The sequence below is a fragment of the Nymphalis io genome, chromosome 2, assembly GCF_905147045.1.
Source record: "Nymphalis io chromosome 2, ilAglIoxx1.1, whole genome shotgun sequence".
Lineage (NCBI taxonomy): Eukaryota > Metazoa > Arthropoda > Insecta > Lepidoptera > Nymphalidae > Nymphalis > Nymphalis io.
In genome coordinates, this window is record NC_065889.1 from 13,880,433 (window position 1) to 13,905,879 (window position 25,447).

At 34.3% G+C, this 25,447-nt stretch overlaps 1 protein-coding gene across 1 annotated transcript in view; it reads left to right on the top strand.

The window, feature by feature from the left end:
• The first annotated feature begins 1,812 nt into the window (after positions 1–1,812).
• Positions 1,813–25,447, top strand: part of LOC126776450 (neuroligin-4, Y-linked) — a 115,843-nt gene continuing 92,208 nt past the window's right edge. Inside the window, exon 1 of the mRNA XM_050498976.1 lies at positions 1,813–2,013. The gene's annotated coding sequence lies outside the window, so the exon portion shown is untranslated. The remainder of the gene's footprint in view (positions 2,014–25,447) is intronic.

Below are 25,447 nucleotides of genomic sequence, written 5' to 3' on the forward strand. Positions count from 1 at the left end.
AGTCATAATGGTGATTTTTAATCTAAATAAATTTTAATTTTATTACGTATCAATAAATAATAAATAAAAACATAGACTAGTTTATAAAATTAATATTACAGTAAAAGCCTGTGAATGTCTTACTGCTGAGCTAAGGCCTCCTTTCCCTTTTTGAGGAGAACGTTTTGGAGCTTATTCCACCACGCTGCTGCAATGCGGGTTGGTGTGGTGGTGGAATACACATGTGGTAAAATTACAATGAAATTAGACACACGTTCCTCACGGTGTTTTTCTTTACCGTTAAGCTGGAGATGAATTATAATCACAAATTAAGTACATGAAAATTCAGTGGTGCTTGCCCGGATTTGAAACCACGATCCTCGGTTAAGATTCACGCACTCTTACCACTGGGTCATCTCGGCTTCTTTAAAATTAATATTATATTAGTATAAATAACCTACACATTTATACTACTATAGTATACACGCCAAGCACATACAAGGGTATAGAAAGCGGTGGCAGGTATGTAGACTTAAGAGAGCGTCATGCCGTTTGCCATCACAGCATACGAGTCGGTCTTGTCCCCAGTGACGCCAGAAGTTTCACATAAAAAAGCGAAATTATTAAAACACAATACAAATATTATTTAAAATACGATTTTATTTTTACAGTGCAATTAAAAAAATGTTAACATATACTGTAAATAGTTATAAATGGTATATAAAGAGTTGAAAAGTCACAGTACTCATAAATTATGAAACGGGTTTGTTTTGATTATATTTTTATATTCATGAGCAAACTGTATACTTTTGGTTCTTATTTTTTTATTGGACGCTAATAAACATCCTTTGTACGTGAAATATACAAAGAAAATGTTATCCTTACAAAATTCATTCAAACTTCTAAAAACGTCCAAATATATTATTTAAGAGAAAAATGTATACACATGTTTATTTCTTAACTCAAAGAAAGATGGCCGGAAAAAATGCCGAAAAGGCTATCACGGGACGATTCTTCGCAAACATACAACCTAATCCTAGTTACTATTTATTGAATAATATACTTTAAAGCTACATATATAAGGTTCTACTTAAATGCGTAATATATTCTTGCAGGGGTATCAAACTGTACAGTCGTAAAAATGGAGCTCAGTTTGTAGTCACGATGATGACCGAAGTTGGCCGAACGTATCCGGAACATTTGCGAATAATCAACAGCCTTCCTCTATAGAATGCTTACAAATAGTCGAGATCAGAGGTTGAGAACTTTTTTATTGACTCCGTTGCCCTTTTTGGCCAAAATATGGCTTTTGCATGATAATATTTGTATGTGAACAAAAATATATATTTTTTAAGATTTTTTTAAGCATCGTACACTATCTATTCAGTTCTCACTAATAATGTTATACTTATAACTTAATCTTAGATGTTAAAAATCTGCGGTATTTATTCGAAATCAATGTGTTAACAAACTAACGAAAACCCCACAGCCACGTTTGATACAATAGCTAAAATTGTTTGCAAAAATACCAGAACATATTTTAAAATCTTCAAAGTCTGTCACAAAATTATGTCTTACAATTTTGCAATAAAATACATCACACAATTAATCTTGAGGACATTCAGAAATAAGCTTAAGACGTTTCATAAGCATAACTGACACAATAGAAGAATTAACAGCGATTTATTATCACGCGACATTCGGTCGAACCGTTAACGAGCCCTGAGTGTTAGTTGTCGGGTATTCTCGGCAGAATTCGGCTATCTCGGCGAGGCTGCGCGGTAACACATGCGCAGAAAGAGGCTACGCTCAAACGCTATCAGTAGGGCGAACTGACTTGCCGTACATTGGCGACCGCGCCCGCGAAATTACCGAAAAATACAATATATTTCGGTAAATTTTCGTATACAGTATACGATTTTTTGGTATGTGATATCGTGTTTTGTGTTGTGTGTGCAGTGCAATGGAGTATATGATTTCTGTGTGTGCAAGACTTTTGAATGTGACCGCGGTTGTATTACGAGTTTCATAATGGTGAGTCTTGATATGTGTATATATGTAGATACGACTATATTCGAGTATTTTTTATAAGAATCGAGTTTTTGAATAAAATATATTCATTGTTTATATTATAAATTAAATAAAACTTTTATAAGGTAGTTTTTACCAAACTTTTATAAACGAAAGTATTAAAAAGTTTATTTAAAAAACTTTATGAATTTGAAATTCAATTTTTTAAATTATATTCAGTAAATAGGTTTCTTACAAAGAGTATCTATATTTATTTAATGTTATATTGTTAATATTATGTTTTTTGGGTGCGATCCTTAATAAATAAGATAGATGCTGGACGCGTAATAAATACAAAAAATAAATATATTACTTTTTCATTTTGTTGAATATATTTAACTATAAGAAAAATATACTTTTTTAAATGATGATTTCATCAGATTTTATTTTAATAAATTTTATTGGTGTTGTAAAATTGTCAAAAAAGGTGAAATCACACATTATTCTATAATGCTCTGCGTCGTTTAAATGGGGCATTGAAAATTCTTACGATTTTATAAAGGAACGAAATAAACAACGTGAACATTTTGGGCATAAAAATTGAATTATATTATCGATGTAAGACAGTGTGAATGTGTTGTGAATATTTTGAAGAATGTCTTTAGCATTTAAGAGAAGTAAAATATATGAAATGTCTTCTAATGCAAGATAACTATAGTGCAGATATTTGCTTTTTGTTTTAAGAGGTAGGCGTGCAAAAAGGACTTACCATAGTTAGTGGGAAGCTCAGTCTATACCCGTAGTGGTCCTCGCTGGTATTATAAGAAGTATTAACCCATCATTGTCAATATGCCATGGGGTCTAAGCCTGTAATTTCACTGGCACACTAATAATCTTGCAGATGCATTTTTCAAAATCACGTAGTCCATCAGATACAGGACGACAGGTTTTAGTAGGATCGGAATCAAATAACACGAATTCCACTTGGATTGCTCAGAATCTTGGGAAAGTTTACCATACGTATTAAAAAAAAGAATGCAGAAGAACCGGCAAATCCTGACTAAATGAAAAATAATTGCCGTAATTTAAGATTCTTCCATTCAGGAAGAAATAGCAAATCGATTCAGCAGGCATTCTATATTAAAAGTTTATTTAGTTTAGTTTATATATGGGTACCCCAACAACGCTTTTTTCCTACGTCCAAACAGCAATGATTCTGCATCCCAATAGTACACTCACTCGCCATAGACGTGGTTAGTGAGCCAAGGTTATTTCAGGTACAAGCTTATATATAAAACAGGTGATTGATACTATATAAAATAGGTGATTGTCCGACTGCTGGACAAAGTCTTCTTCTCGTTTTTAGGAGCAAGTTTGGAACTTACTCCTCCACGTTGCTCCGATGCGGGCTACCCGTGGCAGATTATCATCCGAAACGAGCAGGTTTCTTAACGATGTTTTCTTTCACCACCGATTAAGAGATGAATTATAAATTCAAATTAAAAACATTCAATTTTAGTTATGGTTACTCGGGTTTGAACTCCGAATATTTTTTTAAGAATTTAAGATTATATTTACGGCGATACGTAACTCTATGTAGTGAAACCCGTGCAAAACTGACTTGGATTTTTTTATTGTTTTATTCTATTTGCAGAGTGGAAAAGATCTTAAGATATATTCCGGATATCTCACAGAACCAATTAACACAATTATCGATATAAATTGTCTGTGCTGGTATAATTTTTTATAATTTTTTAACAAAATATCGTATCGTATTAACAAATTTGTTTTATATTTTGTTTTCGTTTTTATATTTACAATATCTCATCTTTCCGACTTTTAAAAATTGCTACCCTCGTTTATGACTATATCGGGTTTGTTCTTTATTCAAATATTTATATTGTGTTTTTATTGAATAAACAGGACATATCGAGGTATTTTTTTGATTAAAATCGCCAATTAGTGACTTAAAATACGAGGTGTAAAAAAACATTTTGTAAAACAATTCAATAATTAATAAAATCTATTGTTTATTCAAATAGGATTTTATAGAAAGCAAGAGAGATTATAGAAATGTTGAAGCATTTTTTTTCAAGGGTTTGTCACAGACTTTAGACAGTTGTATTACAGTAACAGCCTGTGAACGTCCCACAGCAGGGCTGCGGTCTCCTCTCCCTTTCGAGGAGAAGTTTTGGAGCTTATTCCATCACGCTGCTCCAATGCGGGTTGGTGGAATACACATGTGGCAGAATTTCAGTGAAATTCGACACATGCAGGTTTTCTCACGATGTTTTCCTTCACCGTCAAGCACGAGATGAATTATAATAACAAATTAAGCATATGAAAATTCAGTGGTGCTTTCCCAGGTTTGAACCCATAATCATCGGTTAAGATTCACGCGTTCTTACCACTGGGCCATCTCGGCTTTTTACAGACAGTTGTATAATACATTAAAATACGTTTAAATTTAAAATCCAATTGAGTGCATTTTTTAAATACTGCTTACGTGTGTGTGTTAGCAAATCGTGGCTTAATTTTACATCATTTATTATTTACTCACTGTTGATATTTTATTACACTGTTAGGCCTTCTCTTCTCCAAGCAGATGTTTTTGAAGAACTCAAATAAAAAATAATTCCAACAAACATAAGTTACTAATTTAGATACATAAAATTTCATTTACTAATACTAGATCACAAAGCCACTAGAAATATCCAATCACTGATTCTGATGTTTTATGTACAAAGTCCGCATTTAGGAATCTCGTAAATAATGGATGCCCACGATGGAGTCCGGTCGTTCGTCTCCCCTCCGGGATCGCTGCCATCACATTCGATTCACACTAGCGAATTCACCTCTTTTCCTGTATCAAAAAAGGTTTTGTGCCGATGTCAAATTAATATTAATTCAGTTAGTTTTCCATTTAAACCCTTGTGTGATTTGTGTTTGTCAATAGTCTATGGACTTTTAATTGTTTGACAATTGCGTCATTATATCATATTATATACTCTTCCACCGACCTCGATGTAATTAAACTTCATTCATATTTTATGTCACCAGATTAGTTGATCAAGTAATCATATCTAGCTCGGCTGAAACGCGGAGAGGATATAGAATGCGCTCGTGCAATATCATTTTATAATTGCAGTCGTGTATTTTGTTTGATGATTAATCTCAGAGCTCTTGATTATATTTTGTATATGCTTCGTTAAATAAGTAAATATTTAATAAGTAATTAATAATTGTTAAGTTAATTTGAAAGAAATATTTTGATTTATTAAATAAAGTTGCTACATTTTATATGTTTCCGGTCTTGAAAACAACGCCTCGGAATCTACAGCCATATAACCACTAGAAGAACGCGGTCAGAATATATTAATAATGACCCAAATAAAAGTAATGTTAATATTGTTTTAAATTAATAGAAAATATATTTTATTGAAGTTTGTAAATGTAATCAATAATTTAATCCTAAAATTATATAAAGCTATGAACTCCTTGCAACACTAATATTCACTTTCGGGATTGAATTAGGTTCCTATTCTGTTATTTCATAAAATACTTTTTTATAGAATAGGAAGGCGGACGAGCATATGAGCCACCTGATGGTAAGTGGTCACCAACGCCCTTAGACATCGGCATTGTAAAAAATGTTAACCATCGCTTACATCACCAATGCGCCAACAACCTTGGAAACTAAGATGTTATGTCCCATGTGCCTGTAATTACAGTGGCTCACTCACCCTTCAAACCGGAACACAACAATACCAAGTACTGCTGTTTTGCGGTAGAATATCTAATGAGTGGGTGGTACCTACCCAGACGAGCTTGCACAAAGCTCTACCAGCAGTGAGCAACAACAACATACGCGTAATGACTGCGTCACGAATTTACAGCGTCACCTGTGCGACGAGCTTCACCCTGCAATCACCAACCCTCCTGCCCAGCGTGGTGATTACGGGATGATTAGTAAAAAATTATACAAATTATAGATATTAATAAAATATTCTTAACACATTACATTAAATATTATAGTCAATACTGTTTGTTCCAAGATTCATAGTATGTCGGGTAGGCTTTAGTATTTTATATTATTTATTTAAAAACGTGGGTATTGCAAGCAATATTTTTTTTTAAATTTATTTAGGAAAAAATACGAGAAATTGATCACCTCAGCCCGAGGCTCATGCTCACCTTCACCCATAACGTTTGGCAATATATTCTAAGCCTCTCTTCTTTACCAAGAATAAAAAATTCACACTTAGTCATAATAAAAAAAACACTGCTTTTTAAGGTTAAGGTTTTTTTTTAAATTTATTGTAGGAAGACAGGCGAACAAATTGTTTATCTTCACCCACAGGGTCATGGTCACCTGCGATTTGTGATTTGATTTTGAAATGTTGTCAGTAGCTGGGTCATTCACCCCTATAAACCGGATTACAGCAATAAATAATGCTAATGAAAATTTAATTACTATGTGGTATTGAGTATGGCCCACTAATTAAACTTTTTAATCGGTACCCGCGCGACTCACCTTTACTCCAGGTCCATCTGAACCCACCCAAATCGCAGGGATCTGGACAAAGTGTTAGCGCGGATACAAATGTATATAATATACTTTTGGTGCTACATTTTGCACATCAAACAAAATCTTGATGATATTTAAATCTCTACGTTTTGAACATCGTAACCCACGTTTTTTTTATTATCAAAGAGAGCATTTTTAGGCAAACTAGCACAGGAGGTGGTTTCGTTCCAGTTTCTATTTTGAGCAATGTTTCACTGCGGTATATAGACCACGAAACGTTTTGACAATGCCTGTTTTGGTATATGACTTTTTGTCTTATTGATAGGAGTCTGTCATTACTTTCATACATATATTAATAAAAATATATTTTATATAAGGTGGCTAAGCATTATTGAATTGCAATGGAAGTTACTACATGCTGGTAGAAGTTCCAAATCTTCTCTTTAAGAAAGAGATGGCCTTTGACCAATTATAAGCTGTATACCATGTTACCTTACATTCTTATTATTAAACCTGCGAAAAAGTTGATACTTTTTGCATTAAAATACAGGAATTGCTTGCTGCTTACAATTTTATCATCTTGAACAAATATTAACGTCACAGCCTATTGTTAATAGACACGTCCACAGCTTTGTATAAGAAGCATGTTATAACATAATTTCATATAATATTTAAGTTTGATTTTTTAAACTTTATTTGATTTGAATTTAGAAATCAAGAGATTTATACGTTTGAAGAATCGTTTAACTTTATAAATCTCACAGTTTAAATTAAATAAAAATAAAAATGAATTACTAAAAGAAAAACGCACTAGGCGTCATGAGCGGGCTTCAAACCGCCGCCCATCTGGGGGCGCATACACTTGTCGGGAGTGCGGCCGAAGGATCCTCTCTCGCATTGGTCTCTTTAGTCATGAACGTAAGTACCTTCGCGATGCTGCTTAAATCATCTGTCAAAGATGCAGAGATGTGTATATGTATGTATTATTATATGTGGTTAGTAGGATGTAGATATGTGTAGTTTATTAAATATTTAGTAACTCCTTTTTATATGTAAGTGCACTAACCTGTTCTCTTACAAAAATTCTTTCACCAAAGGTTGTGTGTAAGAGATCGCTATAAGCACAAGACAAGACCGCCTTTGCGCACCATTTTTTATTTTTCTTTTCCTTTGATTGTTGCCTACTTCTCTCATCTTATTTATGTGTTGTGCAACAAGAGTTAAATAAATTAAAAAAAAAAAACTTTTAAGCACTTTTCTTTTATTGTTTTATTATTGAAATGCAAATTGTATATTTGTTCAAACGGCACGAAAAGGAATTGGCCAGATCTAGATTAGAGATATTACAATAATAACATATTGTTTAAAATCTTCAAAACCAACCAGCATAAGATGAACTTTAATTGCTACTATTCTTTATAAAAGTGAAACCCCTGATAAACTAGTTTAATAATTAAATATAATTTTGTTAGATTTTGCTTCATAAGTGAACTAGCAATTTTTTCTTCAACTCGACATGATTTTAATTATATTTCATGAAATGTCTAACACAAAAATATGCTATATAATTCAAACAATCTAGTCTTTTATAAACGTCGTTTAGCGGGTGTTAAGTTAAATACTTCTTTCTCTCTACATCTTATTATTTATTTGACATTTGAAAGAAGAAGACAGACATGTTAAACATTAAATTTATTTTTTGATGAGGCTTAATTAATATTAACGACATATCCATTTAATTTGATATTATAAAGGTATATAAGTAAGCGAGCTGACATAATAAGCGATTTAAAAAAACTTTTGCGTTGAATAGCACTTTTATTAAGTAAATATATATAGCTTTTCGGTACGGTGCAATATTATCGAAAACGCTTGGAGCTACCATCACGCTATTCCAATGCGGGTTAATGGATACACGTATGTATATTAGATTTTCATACGACATTTTTTTCATAAAATTTTTATTTAGCCTTACTTACATTAAAATAAGAAAATAGTGGTACTTGTCCTGGTTCGTATCCACAATCTTCGGTTAAGATTCACGTGTTCTCCACCAACATGCCAACAACCACCAAAAACCTTGAACTTCACCAATCTTACACTGGCTATTTAATTAACAGATATAGTTGTATAATTAATTAAATACAGACAGCCACAGCTAGTTATTATAATATTAATAGAGAAAGTAAAAAAAATGACAAATAATAATAATAATAATATCCCGGGACATTATTCACACACGGCCATCTCTTCCCAAACTAAGCAGAGCTTGTAGTATGGAAATCAGACAACTGATATACTACATATACTATTTTTCTTTTGTAAATACATACTTATATAGATAATTACACCCAGACTCAGGACAAACAGACATGTTTATGCACACAAATGTCTTTCCTGGGTGGAAATCGAACCCACAACCTTTGACGTGAAAGGTAAATATCTACCAACCACGCCAACCGGCCCCTAAACCAAACACACAAATTACAAATAAGACACATATGTAATCTAAGGTAAGATTTCTTGTTAACTTCAAACGTGTAGCCAGTTTTACAAAACAATACATTCTACCTTTTATCAAGATTGTAAAATTATATTTAATTGTTTTGCTTAATCAACACTTTACTATTTTCTTAAGGAGTACCTTGTTGAGCGTTTTTGACAAACCCTTCTTACGTAAGAACTTCTTAAGTTTGTTTCAGCGTAGGTAGATAAATAATAATAATTTCCGCTTGATTGAATCTCAACCATGACAGTACTTCTAAAGGCTATGGCTAGTGTATGAGATATTCTAGTGCATCAGAAGGCTCCTAAGCACAGTAGCTCATTACAACTGAAGATGAGGCGCATAACAGTTTTAATTGCTATCCAAAACATGATACTGCTGAGTTTCCAACTCTATACTATGATGAAAATTCTTTATCAATATAGTCAGTAACGTTTTTACTTCGACACGGATTGAACTCATGACCTCCAAGACGGCAGCTTTATAAATTTGTAGATAAGCAGTTACGTCTTACAATTGGGCCACTAATATATAAGTTATATGTCGAGTTATCTTTGTCATTATGACAGTTTTTGGAATCATGTTCGTATTATAACTTCCATTATTTTTGTTGCTTAAATATTTTTTGTATAAAAGCGTTTCGGTGTTAAATACGTTGAGTATTTTACTTATGAATAAAACGAGAAATTTATTTTAAATTGCTTCTGGCTTGAACATCGGATGTCTCTGAGAAATTATAATATTAGACAACTGATACAAATATCACCTATTTTGAAAAAAAATCAATGAAATGGCATTTTCAATAAAGCTTTAGATTATGTAACAAACACAAAGACGTTATATATTTTTTTTACGATGAGGATCTTTAACAGCCGATAGGTAGTTTTGTGTTGACAAACAATATATTAAAATTTTGATTCAAAACCCAAGAACTGGTGCTTATTTAGCCCAAAGGCTGAGTCTAGCGATGCAGAGAGGCAATAGTGCCAGCGTCTTGGGTACAATGTTACAGGACAATATTTTAGACGGCGTGTTTTTTCTATATATTTCTAATGCGTATTTTGTTTTTTATTTTAAATTTATTTATAGAATATATGAATAAAAATGTCCGTACATTCAAAAGTAAAATTTCAATAGTAACATTTTCAAGCACATACACATTACATATTATATTGAGCTAACTACGAGCTATATATGTATTAGCTAATCCTAAGTTGGTAGATGCGTGAAGCAACACATTCGCGAAGTCCATTAGCGACTTTAAGTGACCCTTTTTCCTGTATTCGTCAAACGTAAGTGCCGGACATTTTCTTTTTACCGGGTTAACTGTATGCTCTGGAAACTTCCATCCTTTCTAGAATTCTTAAAGTGACGTTGTTATTGGAATCAGTACTAACAATATGGACGAAATATTTAGATAATTTAATTAAAATGAAACAAATAACAAATACCATTAAATAAATTGAGGTTTAAAATTAGTAAACGCGCTAACAAAGGAAAAGCTTAAATAGTTTGTTCCATATTTTCTAACAATACATCATCGTTAATCACTTTTTGCGTAAAAGCGATACATTCGTCTGGTCCATTAGCGATTCGATTCGTACCTTTTTCAGTATTCTTCACGGAAACACATCACGCTAAAGTTTTTACTCGAATGGACTTAATAGAATGTTCCAGAACTTACGATACTTGTGTGTGTATATAATGTAATTCTAAGTGTGTGAAATTTGTAATTTTGAAATCTCAACAATTCTATAATAATTGTTGGTAAAACGTAGATGGTATTGATAACCTTGGTTTTATAGTAGCAGCAATATCAATCATGGCAAATAGAAAATTTAAACACAAGTAGTTTGATTTAAATGCTGCCATCATTAACTCTATAAAGGCGCAGAATCACGCGAACATTAAAAACAAAGGAGACGTAACTCAAACAGTTCGCACCACATTTCCTACCAATAAAACGTCGCTATTTGCGTAAAAGCGATACATCCGCCTGGTCCATTAGCGACTTTAAGTGTCCCCTTTCCCGGATTCGTCACGAAGGCCGAAGCGCTAAAGGTTTTTCTTTTAACCGGGTTAATAGTATCTTATTTCAGGGCTTGTTTGGGAAGAAAGGTGACTTGAAATATGGTACCAATGTTAAGGTAATTCGATTCTATCAATACAATTTTGTTAAATACGTATAACGCTACACCGATCCTAATTCCTATGACGTTTTATTTCCAGATAATTATATTTGTTTAATATCCTCTTTACATATGACGGGTTAATTATTCCACATTTTGGCTAAAGTATTAACCAAAATATTTTCAGAAATTTAGCTTAAAGCCTCTTGTGAAAGCTATAATCTATCTGTATGTTAATGTATATATGGATAAAAGTGGGATAATCCCACAACTGAACGAAGGGCTCCTCTGTTCTGGTATAGAAGGCTTGGAGCAATTCTAATACCAGTGAGTTCGAATTAGCGCACCATGTTTTCGTCAACGACAAGAATGTGAACATAAGCTAAACTCGAGAAAACTCAGCCGTAATGGCTAGGATTGAACCCGTAATATCCAGTAAAGATAAATGTGTTCTAGTCACTAGACTATCTCGACTTCACATGGGAAGAGGTCTCTAAATACATTGGAGTATTAATTGGTCTGACTAATAATAACACAGTTCTTCAGATTACTCTTTTACCTCTACAATTATACTTTCCGACCTCTCAATTGGTAAGAAAAGCCTTGTTAAATCAATTGTAAGAAAATGTTATCCTAGTTAATGCATGCTTGATTCCAAAACTAAGTTCAGTCGAAATGTGTTGAAGAAAAGTTTTAAACAGACTCATTTCCATATAATTGTTCTGCAAATGAGTCTCGGGTAGATAGTATTAAAAAATTCTAGGGTTTGTCGGTGAGCTAACAGTTGCTCTGTAGAGGTAAAAGAGGAAAAAGTTTATAAGGACGCTTAGCAGAGGAACTTAGCTTAATTACTCGTATCTGGGGAACTTTCGTGAAAGATCTGAGCTCTCATTTCAACAAAGTTAACCTTTTTTGTTTTAAGTTTCAATTTTATTTTAGGATGTCGTATTTTGATTTCGTTAACTCGTGTGTGTTTTTTTATTATGAATATTTTACTAGTTATGCTAGGATCTTATCTGTCGCAAATTTTTTAGGCATAAATGACTCATAATCACAGTTCATAATTAGTTACAAAAATGTGGTTATAAGTGACACTATGGTCGCATAGTTATATTGAATTTAATGAAAGTTAGTACTATATTTTATATAGTAAGTAAGTTGCTAGCTAGTGGCTAGTTAAGAAAAAAACTAAAAAAGCAATGAAATAAAATTACCAGCTTATAAATATCTCCACGTTAAGCGATTCGAAGTTTAATGCGTCACGTTGCTTCGTTACGGCTTGGCTGATATTGTGTGTACATATACTTGCAATAAAAGTTTTCCTTAATAGTCTCTACTTTATACTATAAATTAAATTGCTTAAAGATAATAATATGAACTCTTTATTTTTTTCATATTTTTTTTTATAAAAAATAGGGAATTAATTATGAATGAATATAAGTGACATTGGCAAGTATTTGCGTAGCTCATTATAGAAAGTTTAATATCAATTTCAGGACCTATGACACAAATGATTTTTAATGGAGAAAATTGAAATGCCCCTATTTGAAATTTAAAATTTTAGCAATTGCAAAAGCATTTTTGTTCTGCGAGTAGAATAAATTAAAAAAATCTTAGCAAAATAAAAAAATATGTAATAATATAACATTTTTTTATCTTCAATTCAGTTTCTCTATGATCGTGAGTATTTTACGAATTTGAGAACGATTTAAGCATTTACCGAACGTTACATAGTTATATAACGTAGTGCAAGCTCGTCTGAGTAAGTACCATCATCAGATATTTTACCGCAAAACAGCAGTACTTGGTATTTTTGTGGTCCAGTTTGAAGGGTGAGTGAGCCAGTGTAACTACAGGCTCAAGAGACATATCAACTAATTTCCCAAGGTTAGAGGCGCATTGGCGATGTAAGCGATGGTTAACATTTCTTACAATGCCAATGTCTATGGGCGTTGGTGACCACTTATCATCAGGTGGCCCATATGCTCGTCCACTTAGCTATACTAAAAAAAGTGTAATTGAAGCACAGATCTTTCTCGTGCGTGACGTTCTTTATACTTTTCAAATGAATCATGCATTTATTTTATAATCATAAGCATTATTTATGATAATTTTGTTAGTTCTTGGGGAAATTTAAAGTAGGGGTCAATTAGTTTTCTAAGGACCTTATGATCAATGAAGTAATAATAATATTTCTTTTTCTTACCGTTTTGTTTATGCCAAGCTGTAATATTTAGCATTGCTGTATTTTGGTTTGAAGGATGAGTGAGCCAGTATAATAACAGTCACAAGAGACATGGCATCTCAGGATTGGCACCGCAAAGAAGGTATAAAAGTCCTTATTGTTCGATGTAAAATGATAAAAATATAAGAAAATATTATTAATATACTGATAAAAATATAAAACTTGAATGCACTGTGAACATCTGCTACGTATGACGGCAATAATTTTTGATGTTCACGATTTGGCTCAAGATTTGCAGCCATTTGCAAGTAAACCTCGAAATTTGGCAACGGTGGTGACGAGTCACACGATCTGTTAAATATTCACCATTGAAGTTAAAAGAAATTTTCGGCTAAAATTGAAAAAAAAAATTATTTTTACTGATTTCCTCAAAACATATCCTAGAGGGGGTAAATTACGGAAATGAAATTGTGTTTTATGTGTTGCTTATTAACTAACGTAATTTAGTCAATAGAATATTTCTGTACATAGAACCCTACCCCTTAAAGAGAATATCAAATAGTTATATCGGAGCTAAGTATACCTTGAAAAAATTAACGATATAGTAGTTTTGAAAATGGAAACATAATAGTTATTCGAATCGAAATCCAATTGTAATGGGAGTAACTTGATCCTATATAATAAAGGATTACAAAACAAATATAGCAGCAATAAAAGTATATCGTTCCATAGCGTTACTATCTAACTCGGACATTCAAATACAAATGTTACGTGTTACCGAACGGAAACAGCCGAGCTAAACTTTCTTGGAGAATCTGTGGTAATAACAATCATAGTGAAATATTGCAAACTTTTCCCTTTTCTTTATACAAGCAAATACCAGTAATAATTTTTTTTCACGAAATATTGTTCGCAACTTATCTTATTTTTATGTCCTCTCATTTGAAAACATCTTATTTTATGTCGAAAAATATTTAAACAAACAATTAGGAATTTTTGCATAAATAGTTTTTATTACACTACAAAGGGTATCATAGGCTATCAGAACGTTTGTTCCGCTTCTACAAACTTATTTATATATAGAACAAACAGATTACTGAACTATAAGTATATAAAAATAATATAATACCAAATTTTCTTCCAAGAAAAATAATATTATTATTATTATTGTTTTGTTAAAAACAATATAGAAGGAATAAAAAATATATATTTTAGGACAGAACTAATAACAATTAAAGAGAAAGGTATCAATCACAAAATTACGAATTTAAGGTCATTTTATCAAAGCACGAATGAACGGAACAACTCAAATTATCTAGTTATGTGATTAAAATCATTTACAGATCTCATCGATAAGTCACACTGACAGACAACTAATTTGAGTAACGCGCGTAAAAAAATAGGAAAAACAAAATAATTCCTTGACAGCTAAAGCTGCCGAAGCACATAACAAATAATCGCTAACAATATTTAATCCACCGTTTTCAGTGGAAGCTGCGATGTCTTTTGTTTTTATCCAAAACATTATTTTTAATTTATCGTTAAAAGTAAGTGTATACAAATGTATATATATATCAACAGAAGAAAAATCCTTGTTATAGATATGACCCATCATACATAAGGGGCTGCATTATTATGCTAGTATAACAGACAGATAAATATTAACCGTTTCTCACATCGCCAATATGCCACTCACCTTTAAAAAAAATTAAGAAAAGAGTAAAAGTAACAGCCTGTAAATGTCCCACTGCTGGGCTAAGGCCTCCTCTCCCTATTTGAGGAGAAGGTTTGGAGCTTATTCCACCACGCTGCTCCAATGCGGGTTGGTGGAATACACATGTGGCAGAATTTCGATGAAATTAGACACATGCAGGTTTCCTCACGATGTTTTCCTTCACCGAAAAGCACGAGATGAATTATAATCGCAAATTAAGCACATGAAAATTCAGTGGTGCTTGCCCGGGTTTGAACCCACGATCATCGGTTAGGATTCCCGCGTTCTTACCACTGGGCCATCTCGGCTATCGAATTATATAAGAAAAGAGTAGGTTTTGCCAAACATGCGGTTATTTACGGCTTGTAGCTTTGTCTCAAGAACCATTCATACTGGAACACGGCGATTACAATAGTAATATTTGCATTTACAGATAAACAAAATAAATATCTACTTATTCACGAAAAAAGTCGTATGTCTATAAGTAGGATATTTACGGAATATTACGTCCAATTACCTAAAATGTTTTGTACAAAATGGGAACATGGTTCGAGTGTCGGTCGATATCTCTTAGTAAATGTTCTGTGTATAAAGACTTTCAAAGTGTCTGAAATAAAGGCTTAGTGGTACGTCCTATATTCTAGCAAGGGATAAACGATTTATGTACGTCTTTCAAGTTGAAGAGATACAGTGAAAATTTATCTTAAGAAAATAGCTTGTGAACAGATTATTTCTAAATTAGGAATTTGGCAGGAAATCCTTTTTTTTCTGATCACTTACATTGTTTTTAAAAACTTATTATTATTATTATCATAAAAAGTTGTAAATTTGATTTCATTCCAATTTACAACTTTTTTTAAATTTTAATCTTATAAAGCCCAAGTTTTTTTTTTTTGGTTAAAAACACTTTCAATTCAAAACCTGAAGCTTGAGATGATTCATCATCTGAGGAGTTACAGCTGCGGGTGGGCCTTAGCCTGGTCCAGTAAGTCTCTCCAGTCCGATCTATTCTTGGCTTTCCTTCTCCAACTTGTCACTCCTAAGGTCTTGGTGTCCTGTTCGACTCCTGTTGAGATGATTTATGGATTAAATTTTTTTCATCTTACTCTATCTGATTACAACAACAAAGTCTTCATGAAATTACCGTCCAGTTATTAATAAGCTTAAACGGCTTAAAAAGACGTAACTGCTTAGAACCCTGTTTGGCGCCAAATTGACGGTATAAGGAGTGAATTTTAATCTTTGCAATGGCAGTATCAATGGTTTATGACAAACATTTACTGGTGGTAGCTTTATGGCGGTGCAAGCTCGCCTGCGTAGGTACCACCCACTCATCAGATATTCTACTGTAAAACAGCAGTACTTGGTATCGTTGTGTTCCGTTTTGAAGGGTGAGTGAGCCAGTGTAATTACAGGCACAAGGAACATAGCATCTTGGTCCCCAAGGTTGGTGGCGCATTGGCGATGTAAGCGATGGTTAACATTTTTTTACAATGCTAATGTCTATGGGCGTTGGTAACCACTTACCAGCAGGTGGCCTATTTCCTCGTCCACCAACGTATAAATAAAAAATAAATAAACAACTTTCCTTAAGGAAGTAAATAATATAACAGCGAAGTTATAGCTTAGGGTGGCGTAGAGGGGGGCATAACGGCATAAGGGAGCGACATACCCTTTGCCGTCACGGCATACGACTTGGTCTTACCAGGTGTCCATGGGCGGTAGTAGTTACATTCTACTAGGTGAGCCTCCAGCCCATTTGCGCACTCTTACGTAATAAATTCATTATATTATATTATGAAATGACATAGAAACTTTCAAGAGAAGAGCCGACTCATTCATTAAAGGACGGCAGCGTCCAGTGTTGCAGGTGTCCATGGGCGGTGGTAGTAACTTTCTATTCTCGTTTGCAGACTTACATTATATATATTACATTTAATGATATTGTCCTCAATACGAATATTAAGTAATAACAGGACAACAACAAACAATGTTCACGCCAATCAATCAATCAATCAAATCAATCAACAGCCAATCGTTGTCCACTGCTGAACATAGGCCTCTCCCAAGGTGCGCCAAAGCTCCCTGTCCTCCGCCTTCCGCATCCAGTTGGTGCCCGCCACCTTCTTAAGGTCGTCGGTCCACCTGGCTGGAGGGCGCCCTACGCTGCGCTTGCCGATTCGCGGTCTCCACTCTAGGACTCGTCTGCTCCAACGGCCATCGGTCCTACGACATACGTGACCAGCCCACTGCCACTTCAGCCTGCTAATTTTGCAAGCTATGTCGGTGACTCCGGTTCTTTTCCGGATAATCTCATTTCTGATCTTATCCTTCAAAGATACTCCGAGCATAGCTCGCTCCATAGCACGCTGAGCGACTTTGAATTTGTGGACTAGTCCCGCAGTTAGTGTCCACGTTTCGGCACCGTATGTCATGGCAGGTAAGACGCATTGGTTGAAGACTTTCGTCTTCAAACATTGCGGTATAGACGACTTGAGGACTTGACGAAGGTTGCCAAATGCTGCCCATCCCAAGCGAATTCTTCGATCGGCTTCCTTCTCGAAGTTGTTCCTACCGATTTGTATAATCTGTCCTAGGTAGGTATATTCACTAACAACTTCGAGAGGTTTCCCCTCGACGTATATCGGTCCCGGCACGACATGCCTATTGAACATGACCTTGGTCTTATCCAAGTTCATGCCGAGACCGACACACCGGGAAGACTCGCCTAGGCTACGCAGCATTTCGGTGAGTTGTTCCAGCGACTCTGCTATGATGACGATATCGTCGGCAAATCGAAGGTGTGAGATGTACTCGCCGTTTACATTGACTCCATACCTAGTCCAATCCAGCGTTTTGAAAACGTCTTCCAACGCGTTGGTGAACAGTTTCGGGGATATTACATCCCCCTGTCTCACCCCTCTGCGCAGTTGGATCGCCTTCGTCTTACAGTCCTGGATGTGGACAGTCATTGTAGCGGCGTTGTACAGACATCTCAGTACCTCGATATATCTCCAATCGATATGACATCTCTGCAATGAGTCGAGCACTGCCCAGGTTTCGATGGAGTCGAAGGCTTTCTCGTAGTCCACAAATGCCATACACAGCGGCTGATTGTACTCTTCAGTCTTCTGCACAATCTGCCGAACAGTATGGATGTGGTCCACGGTGCTGTAGCCTGATCGAAAGCCGGCTTGCTCTGGGGGCTGGAACTCGTCAAGTCGTCTGGCGAGACGGTTCGTGACGACTCTTGAGAACAGCTTATACACGTGACTCAGGAGGGAGATTGGTCTGTAGTTTTTCAAGAGGGTTTTATCACCTTTCTTGAAAAACAGTACCACCTCACTCCCGCTCCACGTTTCCGGGGTCTTGCCATGTTGGATGACGGAATTAAAGAGGCTTGCTAGCTCTTTCAGGACCGGAGTCCCGCCTGCCTTAAGCAACTCTGTTGTGATTCCGTCATCTCCCGGAGCTTTGTTGTTTTTAAGCCGTTCTAGAGCCGCCCTAATCTCTCCTTGGTCAACGACCGGGAGCTCCTCGGAGTAATGGCGCATAAGAGGGGCGCGCTGGTCATCAATACTGATTCCCATGGGTTTATCCGATCTTGAAGAGAACAACTGCCCATAAAACCTCTCTACTTCTCCGATAATCTCAGGCCTAGAGGTAACGACCCCACCATTTTCAGTTTTAAGTTTTGTCAGACGCGGCCTCCCAAACTTGCGAGCGAACACTTTCGATCCCCGATTTTGCTCAATCGCAGCCTTGATGGCACGGGTATTGAAGCGTCGGAGATCGCGTCGCGTCAGCGTTTTTATTGTTCGGTTTAAGGCCTTATCTGACAAAAACGATGGTAGTTCTCGTCGTTTTCTCATGAGCTCGAGTGTCTCAGCAGAGAGTTTTGGTGCGTTGTCTCTTCTCTGTGGCGGAAAACACTTGCGGGATGTGTTTTGCAGTATTTTGACCAGCGTGTCGGTTCTCTCATCAATGCTGCTTATGGTTTCCAACGCGGTGAATTGATTTTGAAGTTCCATTTGGAACTTTTCGGAGCCTTGAGCAGCTTGGAGCATGGTAGGTCGGAGAGTAGACCTCATCATTCTCGATCTTTCGGCTTTTAAGTTGATATTTAGAGTGCCTCGAACCAAGCGTTGATCACTTCCGGTATTAAACCTGTTGATCACTGAAACATCTCTAAATATGTGCCTTTTATTCGAGATGATAAAGTCTATCTCGTTCCTTGTCACGTTATCGGGGCTTCGCCAGGTCCACCTCCTCTGAGGCTTCTTTTGAAAGAAAGAATTCATCAAAAAAAGCCCCTGCGCTTCGAGAAAGTTTACCAGCATTTGCCCCCTGTGATTTCTGCAGCCCAAGCCGTAAGGTCCGACTTTCGATTCACCGCTATCTTGTACTCCCACTTTAGCATTAAAGTCTCCCATAACAACATTGTAGTGGGCCCTCGAGGTGTCGTTGAGGGCCTTTGCGATGTCCTCGTACATCGCTTCGACCACATCATCAGAGTATGTCGAAGTTGGCGCATATACCTGTACAACCTTCAGGGAGTACCTGTCGGAAAGTTTTAGGACAAGGTACGCTACCCGGCTCGACACACTACTGATTTCCACAATGCTGCTAATGAGATCCTTTTTGACTAGAAAACCGACACCACCCTGGGAGAGGTTATCACCTTCGCGGAAGTAGAGTAAGTTACCGGACTCTAGAGTTATCGTGTCCTCCCCCTGTCTTCGGACTTCAGATAACCCCAGTATATGCCAGTTTATATGACTTAACTCTACTTCTAATTCGTCGAGGTGATGGTCCAGCCTCATCGAGCGTCCATTATACGTTGCCATTTTCAGTCGTTTTATACGGTAGCCTGCCGTGAACCGGTGATTCTTAGCACCCCCTGCCCTGCCGATACCGCGACCGCTACCTTGGTCGGGCCTAGCGGGCTTGCCGGTAACTGGGGGCCTTTTTTTGGGCGCATCTGCCATTTAGGGAGGTGGTTTGCCCATACTCGCCGCGCTGGGCAGGCGTGTTGGCGAGCGCAGTAAGATGTTTATGGGAGGGGGGATGCTGCTGCCCATCCCCCCTTTTCCCCGTCCCTCAGTCGCCTCTTACGACACCCACGGGATGAGATTGGGGGAGTACTATTCTAAGCCGGTACTCCACGGCCTTCAACAATATATACAAAGACTTATGTTGACAAGAAACAAGTGTAATTTTTATTCCATCAAGGAAAATAAAGTTACCTTCCTGTACTTAAATACAAGATAATTTTGTCGGAATAAAATACAAAAGGAAAACCAATGGGAAGTTCATTTTTTAAGAGTTGGTAATAATATTAAGGAATTGCGTAATTCAATTTAAGATTGTATAATTTCAGACAAACATCTTTGGTGAAGAGTTTACAGTGACTCACTGGAGAAATGGATTTATATAACGATACTTTTATGTAGCTATAAAAACTGGGCTTAAATAATTTTATAATCAATTTGAAATGGCGAAATGGTTGAGAAATAAGAGTGAATCTTGACCAAAGATTGCGAGTTCAAACTCGGGATAACGCTCCAAATCTCAAGACAGTTTTTCTCAACTTAAGAATGACCTTCTTCTATATATATATGTATGTATATACATATTTATATATTATTGCCGTCAACCATTATTTATGTGTTTATATTATACGCTGATATTTTATTAATTGTTTCTTAGATTTTAAATCTCCTCTTTTCAAAGTTTACTGCAAATTGAAAAAAAAAAGTGGTGTTTCAATAGCGTTATATTTTTTGTTTTGCTCCGTAAATTTCAATGATTATTTTATATTTATACACAACGAAGAATATTTTATTTTTGCTTCTATAGCTTTTGACCTGAATAGCTCATTCTTATTAAGTACGGTACAAGTAAAAGCGTGAAGTGTCAAAATAGACACAGATCTAATTTTAATACAATAATATGTATTTTAAATACTAGGTTCGCGTATGGTCGAAATTTGCTCTTTTTTTAGCAATTTTCCGGATTTAACCTTTAAGCATTACCAATCGCCAATCTATCAAATGATAAAAGTATTTTCCATTTATAATAAATATTAAAAAAAACCACAACTAACGAATTTATGGGTAGAAAAAAAACTAATAAATATATATACATAAAACTTAAACCAAAAGACGCTGCGCGTCTCGCAATAGAGTTTTAATATACGTAAGAGCTAAAGCTATTTTAGTTTAAGTAGATAATATCCTATTATATAGCAGCTGCGCTTTAGAATTTCGCGTGCTTTAAGATTTTTAAGCTTTTAGATTTTTTTACTTAATAAGCGTGAATTTCATGTTCATGTTAATTTTTTATTGATTGATAAATTCAGAATTTGAAAATAATATATCAATTTAATATTTATAGAATATTTTAATAAAATAATTGACATTGCAAAATCTCAAGAGGCTAACTTTGAATTACTTTGAAAGGCACAGATCCTAGACGGTCTAGTGAGCTTTACCTCAAACGATCTGCCACAGTGATTCACTGTCCAACGTCGACAGCAACATTTTGCTTGACTGGCGTCTAACGACTGACTCTGCTCTCTTCATCAACGATTACCTTAGTTCAGTATAATGTCTAGTATTATCCGGTATTTACGTTACAAGATATAGTGGAACTTTTATTTCTATGTATTTATGTAAAAGTAATAGTAATGATTTGTTAGTATCCTACTGCTAGGCGAAGGCATATTTTCCTATCGAGAAGAAAGTTTGGAAATTGACGCAACACGCTATTCTAATGTGAACTCGTGAAATCACATGTGACAAAGTTTTACAGAATTAAGTATAAGCACAAATTAATTACATGACAACGCATTTGTGCTTGCCTGGGAGCGATCTACTTATCGCTTTTGATAAGTCCCGTATAAAAGTTTCATCATCGCCCACAAATAAACCGGTGACTAAATAAAATTTAATCTTTATATCATTTTAATTTCTTCAAGTCTCTAAATTGCATTTCACGTTATAAAAATTGTGCGGTTTTACTTAGTAAGTTCTCTCACACACTCCGTGCTAAGGCACTTATATTTTATGAATATGAACACCTTAATATGTTTTGGGGCCTCATTCTTGTGTGATAGAGAGTACTTAAATAAACAGTAACTTTATAACAAATTAAAAAAGTATCATGAACGTGTTTTAGTGAATTACTTGTCACTTAATTTTTACGTTATTCAAAGTTTATTTACCTTTTTTATTGCTTAATGGAACTTCTAACGGGGCGATTAAATTAACATTATTCAGGTCAAATCGTATCTATTTTCTTATTCTTAGTCTCATAGAATGGCAATCCGATACAACTGGAGAAAGATCAGTGTATTCAACTACTTTACTTTTTGAGGCAGTGGAGTGTAACGCTATTTTCTACTAACTGCTGGCCACAGGCCAGGCCATTTGTAAAATAAAAACACAAAAACTTTTATAAATTACCTTACATGTGTCGATATGTAATTTTTACTATTTTGATTATACACATTATATTCATGTACATAGTACTCATGTACATATAATGTAAAATACGTCAAAATTATCATTTCGAAGTTATATACAGCTAAAGTATTATAAGACTTTTGCGTAAAACTCGATCAATCAAAATACTCTAAGGGAAATGTCAAAAGTTATGATTTAGCTTAAAGAAATATAGAGTATTTTATTGAGTCTCTAGTATTTTCGGTCAAAACATATTTGAATATAAAATTTAGACGGTATGTTAAGAAAATTATAGAAATGGTTGATTTAATTGATTGGTCTGCTATAACGGAATTTGAAGGAATAATTTTCTTTGATTGTCCCTTATGTTGTTATATGAGTAATTTTTCAGAAACTGCACGAACGATTTTTATTATTTTTTTCATCGTCTAATTTTGTATATTTAATACAATTTAATTAATTTAAATTTATGTTATATAACAGTTTTGAGTAATGCGTTAACTATTTTATAATCACATAATTCGTTGATTTACAAACAGAAATTAAATAATTTTTAAGTACTTTAGTAACCTAAAAGAGTTACTGCTAAGTTTCTTGGTTGGTTTTTCTTCATTGAATCCATATTAAAATTTATTTTACGTTTTGTAAGTTCATGAATGATTCTTCAAAACTGCTCATAACAGTCCGCTTAAATAAAATTTATTTTATATTATTAAATATCATCAATTAAATATTATAATTAGCATTATTAATATCGCATTATTTATATATATGTATATATAAGTATATATAACATTAATGCTACATGTTTATACATGCGGATAATAAAATATTTTTAATGTAATGTTCTACAGATTTCTTTATAAAATACAAGCAGACTGTCAGATACGCTTGGAATTATTTGTTGCTGTACGTCTTAGACAATTACAATATACTTAAATAAATAACTTTTATGCATGCATTATATCATTAAATATAGAATATATATATGTCTGAAATCTTATTATTACTGATATAAAATATAGCCTTTGTTAATTCTGGATAAAGTAGCTTTCTAACGGCGAAATTATTATGAAAATCGGTTCTGTACTTTCAGCTATTCTAAACTTTCGATTTACATATTCTATGCGATTTGCTTATAGCTCGGCTTTATTAGACTACAAAGATTTCTTAGTTATATAATATATTTATTTATAGTACAACACTATTCCACTTAACTACTTACATATATCCACTTTAATTTTAGTTCAAAGTTTCGATTACGACTTCGGTGGCATTTTTTGTGAATCCAAAGTGAATAGCATAGAATATTATTCAAGATCTCGATAACTACAAACTAGCATAAAAATATTAATTTAATTGAGAACCAGTTTCATTTCTTATTGTAGGTTAAATAAAGTATTCTTGTCTAGAACCAGCTATTTGACCTTTTTGGATATTATACACGTACAGGTAAAAAAATGGATAGAATATGTAAAATATGAAAAGCTGAGAATATCTAAATCACAGTTGACACGCGCGTAAAGATAAATATGAACTTCAATGTGACAACGTGATTGGAAATTCTGGAACGTTTGAATCTCACAGATCAAAGTACGTTTGACACCGAATCCTTTAACGATAATTCTGAAATTTGATATTTAAGATATTTCCTAAAAGGTACGCGCGTCTTTAACAAACTCGTTCGTGAAATTGGTGAATTTATCAGGCGTGTTAAGTGAACGTGTTTTTCAAACAATTCGGGTGTAGAACGGATATATATTTATTATTCATAATGCGAATGATATCGCACAAGAAATTACTCAGTTAATTGTAATAACAATAGCTCAAATATATATAAGCAGTTAAGCGATGTGAAAGACGCATCGAGGAAGTTATAGGAGCTCTAAAAATAGGAGTGCCACAAGGATATTTTTTTGACATTATATAATTTTCTTATTAAACTACAGTAATACCTCTATTATTATTATAAGCGTCTTAATTAAAAATCGTTTTAATAAAATTAACTATAATCGTTTCGGTTTACAAAACGATAACTATTATCGTTTTGTAAATTTAATATTTAGTTTGAGTTCATGATAATAATTAATCTTGTGCTATAAATTGTTCGTATTCAAAACGTAGTATGTAATTAATACACGTCAATCCATTACCCTGCGATGGAGGTTTGTGAATGAGGTAAAAAGTCTTATACAGTCGAGATGGCCTAATGGTTAGAACGCGTGAATCTTAACCGATGATCGTAGGCTTAAGCCCGGACAAGCATCACTGAATTTTCATGTGCTTAATTTGTGTTTATTATTCATCTCGTGCTTGACGGCGAAGGAAAACATCGTGACGTGGAAACCTGGATGTGTCTAATTTCATTAAAATTCTACCACATGTGTATTCTACCAACCCGCATTGTAGCAGCGTGGTGGAATAAACTCGAAAACTTCTCCTCAAAAGAGAGAGGAGGCCTTAGCCCAGCAGTGGGACATTAACAGGCTGTTACTGTACTAAGAAACCTTATCGAAATTGAGGGTTTTTGCATAATATGTAATTCTTATACAGCTATGTCTTAAATGACTGACTTACGGTCAGCTTAAATAATGAAATCTTCGTTACTTAACTTAGAGATATTAGATAAGATTTTTGAAATGACAGGGGTGCTCCAGGTGTTCTATTTTCAATTTCCAAAGTCCTATTCAAACTGTCATGATTTTGGTACATAAAAATAATTTAATTAATTATAGTCATATGAGATTAGATAAATGTGTTCCGCAAACATGAATACTTTTTTTTTATTGATAACTTAAATATTTATGCAAAGACAAATAATAAATTGTGTTTGAATTATTTTATTTATTTAAATTTAATTTGTTAAGACGTAAACAGTATTTACACAAAATCTATTACAGACGCTTGGATCTCTTTTATAAGAAATACCT